The sequence below is a fragment of the Arachis ipaensis genome, chromosome B01 (genome assembly GCF_000816755.2).
Source record: "Arachis ipaensis cultivar K30076 chromosome B01, Araip1.1, whole genome shotgun sequence".
In the NCBI taxonomy this organism is placed as follows: domain Eukaryota; kingdom Viridiplantae; phylum Streptophyta; class Magnoliopsida; order Fabales; family Fabaceae; genus Arachis; species Arachis ipaensis.
The window spans coordinates 84302537-84314887 of record NC_029785.2 but is presented as its reverse complement, the minus strand read 5'-3'; positions in this window follow the sequence as shown (position 1 = coordinate 84314887).

Below are 12351 nucleotides of genomic sequence, written 5' to 3'. Positions count from 1 at the left end.
AATTCCCCAATGGTGCAAGGCAACAGGAAGCTCCCTGGGTCCTCAAGCTTGGGAGGAAGCCCCTTTTGAATTAAGGCTCTGCATTCTTCAGTAATCATTATGGTTTCTTTCTCATCCCAGCTTCTTTTCTTGTTGATATGATCCTTCAGAAATATGGAATATAGAGGCATTTGCTCAAGTGCTTCAGCCAAGGGAATGTTGATTTCCAGCTTCTTAAAAATCTCAAGGAATTTGTGAAAATGCTGGTCTTTAACCTCTTTGTTGAACCTCTGGGGATATGGCAATGGAGGTGTGATGCTTTTTCCTATTTGTTGCTGTCCCTGAGCTACTTCCTTTGAGCTATGTGGCTGGTTGTCCTTCTCTTTAAGTTTTTCAGTGCTTTTGTTTGGCATCACAACTTGCTCCTTAGCCTCATCTGCCTTTGTTTACTTCTCATCCTCCGTTGGTTCTTTGATGTTCTCTGCTTGCTTCCTTGTAGTGTCATTGTTGCTTATCAATGTTCTCCCACTCCTTAATTGTATTGCCTTGCATTCCTCCTTGGGATTTGGAATTGTGTCACTGGGCAGTGAGTTTGAAGGTCTCTCAACAGATACTTGCTTGGAGAGTTGCCCCATCTGTCTCTCTAGGATCTTCAGGGAGGCTTCCTGATTCTTGGTTACCATTTCTTGGTGTTTCAACATTTTGTCTATCATGGCCTCCGAGTGATTCTTTGGGCTTCAGGTGATACTTGAGGTGGGTTATGAGATGTGGGTGGTAGATGGTAGGCATTTTGGTTGGTGGGTTGGTTATAAGATTGGTATTGGTTGAGGTTGGGGTAGTTGTTTTGAGGTTTTATCCTCAAGAAAGTGGATAAATGTTGGTGTGGGTCCTCAAGTGGTCCTCCACCAAAGGAGCAGTTGTTCTGAACCAAAGTGATGAGTTGTGGCTTGAGTTCAAAATTGTTATTTGGAGCATTTGGAGCCAAGATGCTGCTCCCACAATGTCTAGGATTTGCAAAGGTATAGGAAGCCAAAACTCTCCTTTGGGGTGGGTTGCCATTGTTGTTGTCTTCTCCACCTGGTGGATTGGTTAAATGTTCCTCCATTTCTTGGAATTCTTCGTCTGATTCCTCTTCTCCAACAATATTTTTCCCTCTTTCAGCTCTTCTTAACCTCCTGAGAGTTCTTTCGTCTTGTTCATGAAAATTGGGTATGGTTCTTCTTGTACCTGACATACAAGCAGAGCATGAGAAATGCTCAAAACCAGTGACACTTCAATTTACTGCCAGATTGAAGTGTTAGTTAGTTTAAGCAAAAAATCAAACAGTTAGTGGGTTAATCAAAAATCAAAGAAAAAGTGCTTGATCTAAATTGCCACCTCACTTAATCATTGTCAATCTATTCAATCCCCGGCAACGGCGCCAAAAACTTGATGAGTATTTTGGAGGAAAAATGAATCTCTCCCAAAACACACAAATCTAACCGGCAAGTGCACCGGGTCGCATCAAGTAATAAAAACTCACGGGAGTGAGGTCGATCCCACAGGGATTGAAGGATTGAGCAATTTTAGTTTAGTGGTTGATTTAGTCAAGCGAATCAAGATTTGGTTGATGGTTTTGTGACTTGCAGAATTAAATTGCATTGAAGTAAAGAGAACAAGAAATAAATTGCTGAAACGTAAAGAACAAGAAATTAAATGGCAGAAACTTAGAGTGCAAGAAATGTAAATTGCGGAATCTTAAAGTGCAAGGAATGTAAATTGCTTGAAATGTAAAGGGGGTTGGGACGTGGATTTGCAGAAATTAAACAAGGAAAAGTTAAATTGCATCAAACAGAAGAGTAAAAGGGAATTGGGATTGGATCGGATCTGATAACAGAAAAGTAAATAAACATAGAAAGCAGTAAACAGAGAGGTGAAATGGGAAATTCAGATCTCAGGACCCAGAGACTAGAAAACCAAGTCTAGATCTCAATGCCTTCCTAGATCCAACAAGAACAATTGCAAGGGAATTGTAAATTGTAAGGAAAGTAGATGAGAAGCAAGTAACAGAAACAGAAATTTAATTTGCAGTAAACAAAGCAGAGAGATCCAAGGGTGAGATGGAAACAGAATTCCTTCAATTCTCCAACCCAAGATCCAGACACCTAAAGGCGAGCCGTAATGGCCTCATTTTTGGCAAGCTCCTCCGGTTTTTTTCACAGTTTTTTCCCGGATTTTTTTTCCGGTTTGTTTTTTTCCGGTTTTTTCCATTTTTTTTTACGTTCTGCTGACCCTCGTTCTTTAAATGACGCTATCCCGAGGAGGACACCTAAAGGCGAGGCGTAATGGCCTTATCTTTGGCAAGCTCCTCCGGTTTTTTTTCACGTTTTTTTCCCGAATTTTTTTTCCGGTTTTTTCCAGTTTTTTTTCTTTTTTTTTATTTTTTTTTTACGTTCTGCTGACTCTCATTCTTTAAATGACGCTATCCCGAGGAGGACACTTAAAGGCGAGCCGTAATGGCCTCATTTTTGGGAAGCTCCTCCGGTTTTTTTTCACAGTTTTTTTCCCGGATTTTTTTTTCAGGTTAGTTTTTTTCCGGTTTTTTCCATTTTTTTTTACGTTCTGCTGACCCTCGTTCTTTAAATGACGCTATCCTGAGGAGGACACCTAAAGGCGAGCCGTAATGGCCTCATCTTTGGCAAGCTCCTCCGGTTTTTTTTTTCACAGTTTTTTTCCCGAATTTTTTCCGGTTTTTTCCAGTTGTTTTTTCTTTTTTTTTTTTCTGCTGACCCTCGTTCTTTAAATGACGCTATCCCGAGTAGGACACCTAAAGGCGAGCCGTAATGGCCTCATCTTTGGCAAGCTCCTCCGAGTTTTTTCACAGTTTTTTTCCAGATTTTTTTCCGTTTTTTTTATACGTTCTGCTGACCCTCGTTCTTTAAATGACGCTATCCCGAGGAGGACACCTAAAGGCGAGCCGTAATGGCCTCATTTTTGGCAAGCTCCTCCGGTTTTTTTCACAGTTTTTTTTCCGGATTTTTTTTCCACTTTGTTTTTTTCCGATTTTTTCCATTTTTTTTATGTTCTGCTGACCCTCGTTCTTTAAATGACGCTATCCCGAGGAGGACAAATAAAGGCGAGCCGTAATGGCCTCATCTTTGGCAAGCTGCTCCGGTTTTTTTTCACAGTTTTTTTCCGGAATTTTTTTCGGTTTGTTTTTTTCCGGCTTTTTCCAATTTTTTTTTCCTTTTTTTATGCTAACCCTCGTTCTTTAAATGACGCTATCCCGAGGAGGTCACCTAAAGGCGAGCCGTAATGGCCTCATCTTTGGCAAGCTCCTCCAATTTTTTTTTTCACAGTTTTTTTCCTGAATTTTTTTTTGGTTTTTTTTTCGATTTTTTCCAGTTTTTTTTTCTTTTTTTTTTTTACATTATGCTGACCCCCGTTCTTTAAATGACGCTTGATGGGAAAATTTGTGGAAAAACGAATTCCAAACACACAAATCTAACCGGCAAGTGCACTGGGTCGCATCAAGTAATAAAACTCACGGGAGTGAGGTCGATCCCACAGGGATTGAAGGATTGAGCAATTTTAGTTTAGTGGATGACTTAGTCTAGTAAATCAAGAGTTGATTTGAGTGGTTTGTATTTGACAGAAGCTAAATTGCATGAAATTTAAAAGGGAGAGGGAAAATTGACAAGAAATTAAAGAGGGCAGAAAATAAAAGTGTTGAATCTTAAAGAAGAAGAAATTAAATTGCAGAAACTTAGATTGTGCAAGCTTTTCTCCTCCAGGGTGTTGGTGTGTGGCGCCAATGTTTGCCAAAAAGCTTGAGGCAAACGTTGGCGCAAGCTTTTGCTCCATCCAGGGTGAATTCAACTCTTCCAAAAGTTTGAGCTAAAGTTTGAGGCAAGCTTTTGCTCATGCTTTTTGTTCTCTCTTGCTCCTTGCCCTTTCTTCTTTCTTCAACCTTCTTCAAAGCTCTTTTCACCTATCATCAATCAATCAAACACATCAAAGCTATGCTCAAAATCATGAGTTTGTTATTCTTTCATAATATATGACAATTATAGCACAAAATCTCATGAAATTGCATTAATTCATCCATGGTTGATTGAATCAAAGGAAATATGAAATTCTACCCAATTGGCTTACTTATGGCTCAAGAAAGTGCATAAAAACAATTGAAAACAAAAGAAAAAGACTAGTGAAACTAGGCTAAGATGACTTGTCATCACAACACCAAACTTAAAGCTTGCTTATTCCCAAGCAAGAAAGGAATTATGCTCAAAGGTTCTTTTAATTAAGACGGATTGAAGAATAACTTGTAAGGTCCTGTGAGTGAAGTGATTAAGTGACAGTGGGGTGAACTCTAAATCATATGCTCATGCAAGGGCCTCAGTGCTTACTAGTCCTTACATATTGGGGGTCTTAGGTCCTAGGACTTTCATCCAAATGATATCATGGAGATCTCTCTATAGGTAATCACCTTGAAGCAGCTTATAGTTGCTGTGCTTTGGCTTTGACTCTAAGTGTCATGTCTCAAAGCGGCTCTTTAGATAAGCTTTCAATCAATACTCCTAACCCAGTTGGTTTTAAGGTATTAGGTGTTAAAGCACCCCTAAGGATTTACTTACTCAAGCCTCTCTCTTTGACACAATTCGACCACAAGCATTTACTAGGATAACAACTCTTTGAGTTCTTATTTCTTTTCTTCTTCTCTACCTAGTAATTGATGCTCAGAGCCTTGGGCCATGTTCTTTTTGTTTTTGTATTTTCTTTATTTTCTTTTGTTTTGTTTGCTGCTTCTTGGATCAATAAATGTTTGAGAATCTCCACAGCACTTCTTTGAACTCTATGTCCCGCCTATGAGCTCCCATGTAAGTTTTCATAAGCATGCAACCTCAATACATGATTATACAACTAGAACCACCATTTTTCCTAATCTTTTGCTTGCCTCAAAATTGTTTAATTCCTTAATCCTTCTTTTCAAAGAACTTTCACGTGATGCATTTTTGAAATATTGAGTGCAAACAAGTTTGGAGAGTATAGTGTTGTAAATGATCAAGCATCTTGATTATTGAATTGCAGAAAAACTATACTAGACAGAAGGATAGATAGGGGTATAATATCACTTTTAATCACGGCAATATCTGATAATGAACAATACAACCTTTTGGAGTTTACTTGCTGTCCTCTTCCTCATCATCATTGCTGGTCTTCACATTCCTCTTTCACCTCTTTGATTGATGATGCTAAATCTTCCAAGAGTTTGTATGGTGCTCTGCAGTGATATTGAAAGTTGCTTGTTCCCCAAGCACTTGAAAAATGGTTAGCATGCATGAATTATTTGTGGGCCTTTGAACTTACTTTGGTGTGGGAACACCAAACTTAGTACCTTGCCAATGGTTCTCATGCATCAGATTAACCATGTGTGAAACTCTTTTTCTTTTTCAAAAGCAATAGAACTAAAAACTAGGAAACAGTAGAATAGTTAACTAGTTTGTCTAGATGCTTGAGGCTAGCATTATGCAGTAGGTGAGAATATATTTTATGATGAAATTTTGGTGAAACACCAAACTTAGAATCCTTCATTCTCCCTTAGATTATTTTGGTGTGTAACACCAAACTTAGCTCCTTGCAACATAGATCAAACTAATTAACCTTTTTATTGAAATAGATATGAAAAGATAGTTACCTCCGGTTGGGTTGCCTCCCAACAAGCGCTCTTTTATTGTCACTAGCTTGACATTTTTCATCCTCGGATCATGGAAGTTGAGGCTTCTGTTGCCTTTGGTTTCCTCCTCTCACTATGGGCTTCCTTTCCTCTGTTTCTTTTTGTGGAATTCCTCTGTTGTGTCTTTCTTTGATGATTATTTCCTTTTCCATAGCCTTCTCACTTTCCTCCATAACTGCTTTCCCTTTCAACCCAGCAGATTTTTCGCTGTTCTTTGGGTCATCTTCAGTGGCCTTTAGGACTATATTTGTCCTCCTCTCGCCCATTTCTGCAAGGTGTCAAGCTAGCTGTTCTATTTGCCTCTCAATTCTTCTGAGTGAGGCCTCTTGGTTCCTGCTTATCATCTCTTGATTTTTCCTTGCTTCTTCCTGCTCTATTATTATCATCTCTTGAACTTTCACGAACCTTTCCATCATCATTTCTAGAACATAGAGTCTTTGAAAGTTTGGAATTGGTCGTGGTTGTGTTAACTGTGATGGTTGATGAGAGTCATTTTGGGCGAGTTGTGAGGTAGAATGGGGTTGGAAATGTATGTATTGGGGTGGTGCATGATGATTGTTGTTGTGGGGGTGGTTTTTATGCTGATTTTTGAAGTTGGGATTGTTGCAGTTGAAGTCCCTTGGTCTTTGATTTTGGTTTTCAACCCCCCTCCAGTTGGACTGAGTTCTCCAGGGTGGACTGTACACATCATTCTGAGACCTGTATTGGAATATGCTAGAGGAACTGTTTGGAGAATGTGATTGCTCATAACTTTGTTGCTCATGGTTAATTGCTCCAAAACCTTATTCAGGCTGATTCCAACCGTATGAGTTTTGAGTTAGGTTGTATGCATGTACTACAGCAGTTCGCAGCTCATTGATTTTTCTAACCATCATATCTAGGTGTTGTAGAGTCTGCTGATGCATCTGCTTGTTTTGGTTCATGACTGCACGGACACCTTCAATCTCCTTCTCTTGTGTGAATGGTTGCACTTCTGCCTCTGGTTTAACAATTCCCTGAGGTGGTTTCAGCTTGGCTAGGAGTTCACTCATTAGTTCTTCCCATCCGATGATGTTTCCTTGTGGGAAAGCTTCAAACCACTGAGCAATGTCGTTCATGGTGACGAGTGGGTGCTTCAAGTTATGGGTTGCATTATCATCTAAGGTGGGGACATTACTACCATGCTGACTGGGATTCGTTAGGTTCTTCTCCATGATCTGCACAATCACAAATAGTCCAAATAAAGATTGAATACATTCATGTCTAAAATGTGGTTAAAAGGTTTAGCTGATACAATGTATCAAACAGTTGATAGGCTTGAAAGATAAGAAATGTAAATTGCAGAATCTTAAAGTGCAAGGAATGTAAATGGCTTGAATTATAAAGGGGAGTGGGAATTGGATTTGCAGAAGTTAGACCAGGAAAAGTAAATTTGCGATGAACAGAAAAGTAAAAGATGGATTCAATTAAACCGGATCTCAAATGACAATGAAAACAAGCTTGGTGCAGAAATGAAACAAGGAAATTGAAATTTAAAGATGTAGATCTCAGGACTCAAGAGACTAGATAACCAAGTCTAGATCTCAATGCCTTCTTAGATCCAAATTCAGAATTTAATTGCAAGAAAATTTAAGATGCAGCAGTAGAAGAAAAGAAATGGAATCGAAACTTCTCAATGATGCAGTAAATCAAACAGAAGAAAATCTCAAGGTGAGATTGAGACAGAATTTCCTCAATTCTCCAACCCAAGATTCAAAACAAGTGTAGATGAAATGTAAAACAAGAAAACTAAGAGGAAGAGAATTCAATTCTCCTTCCCCAAGACTCAGAATCTCCAAAATAACGAAAATCACTTCTCTTGTTTATTTATCAAGCTATGAGAATCATATTCAGCAAGATAAACCAAGGAAATTTCACTCTATTGCTAGAATGAGGTTTCTATTAGCTTAGGCAAAACTTCAAACAGTTAGTGGGTTAGTCAAAAATTAAAGAAAAAGCGCTTGATCTAGATCACCACCTCACTTAATCATTGTCAATCTATTCAATCCCCGGCAACGGCGCCAAAAACTTGATGAGATATTTTGGTGGAAAAATAAATTTCTCCCAAAACACACAAATCTAACCGGCAAGTGTACCGGGTCGTATCAAGTAATAAAAACTCACGGGAGTGAGGTCGATCCCACAGGGATTGAAGGATTGAGCAATTTTAGCTTAGTGGTTGATTTAGTCAAGCGAATCAAGATTTGGTTGATGGTTTTGTGACTTGCAGAATTAAATTGCATTGAAGTAAAGAGAATAAGAAATAAATTGCTGAAATGTAAAGGACAAGAAATTAAATGGCAGAAACTTAGAGTGCAAGAAATGTAAATTGCGGAATCTTAAAGTGCAAGAAATGTAAATGACTCGGAATGTAAAGGGGATTGGGACGTGGATTTGCAGTAATTAAATAAGGAAAAGTTAAATTGCATCAAACAGAAGAGTAAAAGGGAATTGGGATTGGATCGGATCTTATAGCAGAAAAGTAAATGAACATGGAAAGCAATAAACAGAGAAGTGAAATGGGAAATTCAGATCTCAAGACCCAGAGACTAGAAAACCAAGTCTAGATCTCAATGCCTTCCTAGATCCAACAAGAACAATTGCAAGGAAATTGTAAATTGCAAGGAAAATAGATGAAGAGCAATTAACCGGAAATAAAATTTAATTAGCAGTAAAAAAACAGAGAGATCCAAGATTGAGATTGAAATAGAGAATGCTCATGTTAGCAGAGTGTTATTGGTAGCTCATGGGGTTTTATGCAGATATGTAACTTATCCACTTTTTATTGATAATTAGGCCTAGAAAGTTTCCTTTAAGCATCAAGCAATATACTGCTATAACCTCTCATTATTCCTTTGTCCTTGTTTACTGAAATTTTTTTTTCTTCATATACTTTAGTTCAGTGTCATGTGTAACAATCTCTTTTCTTTATTTATGCTTGACACATTATTCACTTTAGACATTTGGCTCACATGCCTTCTTAGAATATTGATGCCCAGCACCTCTTTGGGTTACTAAATGTCTTGTAGCTAGGTTGCTCTTGATAGTGGATTTTCAGTTGATAATCCCGGGTTAGTTAACCCAAGTTACCAAGTGTTAATGCACTCCAAAGAACTTAATAATTCAAGCAGATCCTAGTACAAAGACACCACAGGCATATATTCTAAGGTTCAAGCTATTGGTGTCTAACTTTGTTTCTTTTTATTTTTTTTTTCTTTTATTCTGTTGCCACTCTTTGGCTATTTCTTTTTTCTTTTTGTTTTTCTTTTCACACAAGGACTTTTATTTGATTGAGATTCATAGACAGTGAGCTGCTTTCTTCTTAAAGAGAGAACAATCTATTCCTTTTATTCACTGATAGTGAGTTGCCACACAATCACACATATATGCCACCACTTACTATTAATTGACTTCTAGCTAACAATGAACCATCTTACTTCATGTTTCAAACATTTCTTTTATTGAATTGAAAAGATGCAGGGGACAAGGCATGCATTAGTTAAGTGAAAGTAACCACACAAGCACACACTTAGACTAGCTTATTTTAAGAAAAAAAATTTTTACTTGTACTAGCTGAACACTTTAGCAAGATATAAATCATAGCATTTCTCAACAGCAGAAGTTAAGTATAGATACAACCTATTGGTTTGCAGTTCTTTTGTCTTCCTTTGTGTTGTTCCCTTTTTGCGTCATGGTGCGTAATGTCTTCAATTTGTGGTTAGTTCCCTGCACAATTCTCAAAAGTTGCTTGCTTTCCAAGCCCTTTGGGTGACTGATTAGTATGCATAAATTGAGTGCGGCTTTTGGATTTAATTTGGTGTGGGAACACCAAATTTAGTTCCTTGCCACTTCCTCTGATGCAACAAGTTACTATGTGTAAAATCTTGTGCTCTTGCTAAAGCTTATGTGGTTAAACTAGAGAGCAATTAAGTAGTTGAATGATATGTTTGATTGCCTGGAGCTAGTATTACGCAAGAAGTGAGAATGTGCTTTTAAATGATGTTTTGGTGGAACACCAAACTTAGAATCCTTCATTCTCCCTTAAATTGTTTTGGTGTGCAACACCAAACTTAGCTTCTTGCAATGCATACCAATCATTCGACATTTTTATTGAAAAGGCTATGAAAAAAAAAACTACCTCAGATTGGGTTGCCTCCCAACAAGCGCTCTTTTAATGTCACTAGCTTGACATTGGGGCTTTCTTTTATGGTGGTTGATGGTTGTAGTGCCTCAATTTGTCCCCTCTGACTGTGAGCTTCTTCTTTGTTGCTTGATGTTCTATCTCAGCATGTTCTAGTGAGATTATTTTTCTCACAGTATAGTAATCATCAGTCTGTTGGCTTGCTCCCAGTTGTTGATAGACTAACTGCACTTTGTCACCTTTGGAGATCCCTTCTGTTGGGATTTTTTTATTCTTCCACCCTTTGTGAGCCTTCTTCTTATTTTTCTTCCTTTTTCTGGTTAACCTTTCCTCCTTGACAGTAGCTTTACTTGTGGCACTTTCCTTCTTGGTTATCTTCCAAATTTCTTTTTGAGTGCCTTCTTTTCCTTGCATTTGTTCATTCTTCTGCTTTACTGAAGTGTTGATTACTTGCATTGAGAAACAGTCATTGATGACTTGGCTTCTTCCTTCAGAATTTTGTCGTTCTGGGAACACTTTCAGAGTAATGCTTTCCTCATGCATCCTAAGAGTTAGTTCTCCTTGCTCTACATCTATGATGGCTCTGGCGGTAGCTAAAAATGGCCTTCCCAAGATAATCGAATTGTTTCCTTCTTCTTCTGTTTCCAAGATTACAAAATCCGCAGGATAAATGAACTTGTCAACCTTAACTAAAAGGTTTTCGATCACTCCTTCGGGATGTACTACTGACTGGTCCACCAATTCCAATGACATCTATATTGGTTTCACCTTCTCTATGCCAAGCTTTTTCACTAAAGAGGATGGGATCAGATTTATGCTTGCTCCTAAATCGCACATCCCCTTGTTGATAAATAGACTTCCAATGGTACAAGGTAGGAAGAAACTTCCTGGATCTTCCAACTAGGGAGGGAGTCCTTTTCTGATGAGTGCACTGCATTCTTCAGAGAGAAGTACAGTTTCCTTCTCCAGCCAGCTTCTTTTCTTGTTAATGAGTTCCTTCAAGAACTTGGCATATAAGGGCATCTGTTCCAATGCTTCAGCCAGGGGAATGTTGATTTCCAGTTTCTTGAAAGTTTCCAGGAATTTGTGGAAGTGTTGATCTTTGGTTTCTTTGTTGAACCTCTGTGGGTATGGCAGCGAAGGAATGAAGACTTTCTCCTTTTTCTGTGCTTCTTCCTCTCTCTCTCTCATGTGTATTGATTGGCTGGTCTTCTTTTCTTTTGGGGTTCTCTGTGTTCTTGTTTGACACCATATTTTGATCATTGGCTTCCTCTGTATCTGTTGGCTTTTTGCTGCTTTTCACTGGCTTCTTTGTGGTGTCATTGTTGCTCATCAATGTTCTCCCACTTCTTAATTGTATTGCCTTGCATTCTTCCTTAGGATTTGGGATTGTGTCACTCGGCAATGAGCTTGAAGGTCTTTCAACAGAAATCTGTTTGGAGATTTGCCCAATTTGCCTCTCTAGGCTCTTTATGGAGGCTTCATGATTCTTGGTTGTCATTTCCTGGTGTTTCCACATTTTGTCTATCAATGTTTCCAAGTTGGTGAGTCTTTGAGATTCAGGTGATGCTTGTGGTGGGTTGAAAGATGTGAATGGTGGGTGGTGGATATTTTGGTTTATGAGTTGGTTATTGGATTGGTAATGGTTGGGATGGTTGTTTTGAGGCTTTTTGTAAGGGTTTTGGTTAGTTTGCTGCTGGTTGTGGTTTTGGTTGTTTCTTGAAGTGTTTTGGTTTGAGTTCCTCTGCCATGGTTGTTGGTTCTGGTTGTGATTATCTCCCCATCTGAGGTTCGGGTGGTTCTTCCAGGATGGATTGTATGTGTCTCCATACACTTCATTCTGTCCAGAGTTTTGGTTGTGCATGTACTGGACTTGTTCTTGCTGCTGCTCCTCTTGAGTCTCTTCATTTTGTCCCCATGTGGATGATGGTTGGCTTGTGTTAACTGCTGCAACTTGGAGGCTATCAATCCTCTTGGCCATTTGCTCAAATTATTGTTGAATTTGCTGCTGCATCATCTTGTTTTGAGCCAAGATTGAGTCCACTCCTTCTAACTCCATTACTCCTCTCCTTTGTGATGATTGGCGTTACCTTTGATGCGCAAAGAAATACTGATTATTAGCCACCATGTCAACAAGATTCTGGGCTTCCTCAGCAGTTTTCATCAGTTGTAGTGAACCTCTAGCAGAATGATCTAATGCCTCTTGAGATTTCAATGTCAGGCCTTCATAGAAATTTTGCAGCACGTCCCATTCATTGAACATCTCTGGGGGACACTTTCTGATTAAGGCTTTGTACCTCTCCCATGCTTCATACAAGGATTCGGCATCTAATTGTGTAAATGTCTGCACCTAGGTTTTCAGTCTGATGACTCTTTGAGGTGGATAGAATTTGGCTAGAAATTTAGTCACCAAATCATCCCAGCTAGTGATGCTTCCTTGAGGAAAAGTTTCAAGCCATTGTGCGGCCTTGTCCCTTAATGAGAACGGGAACAGCAG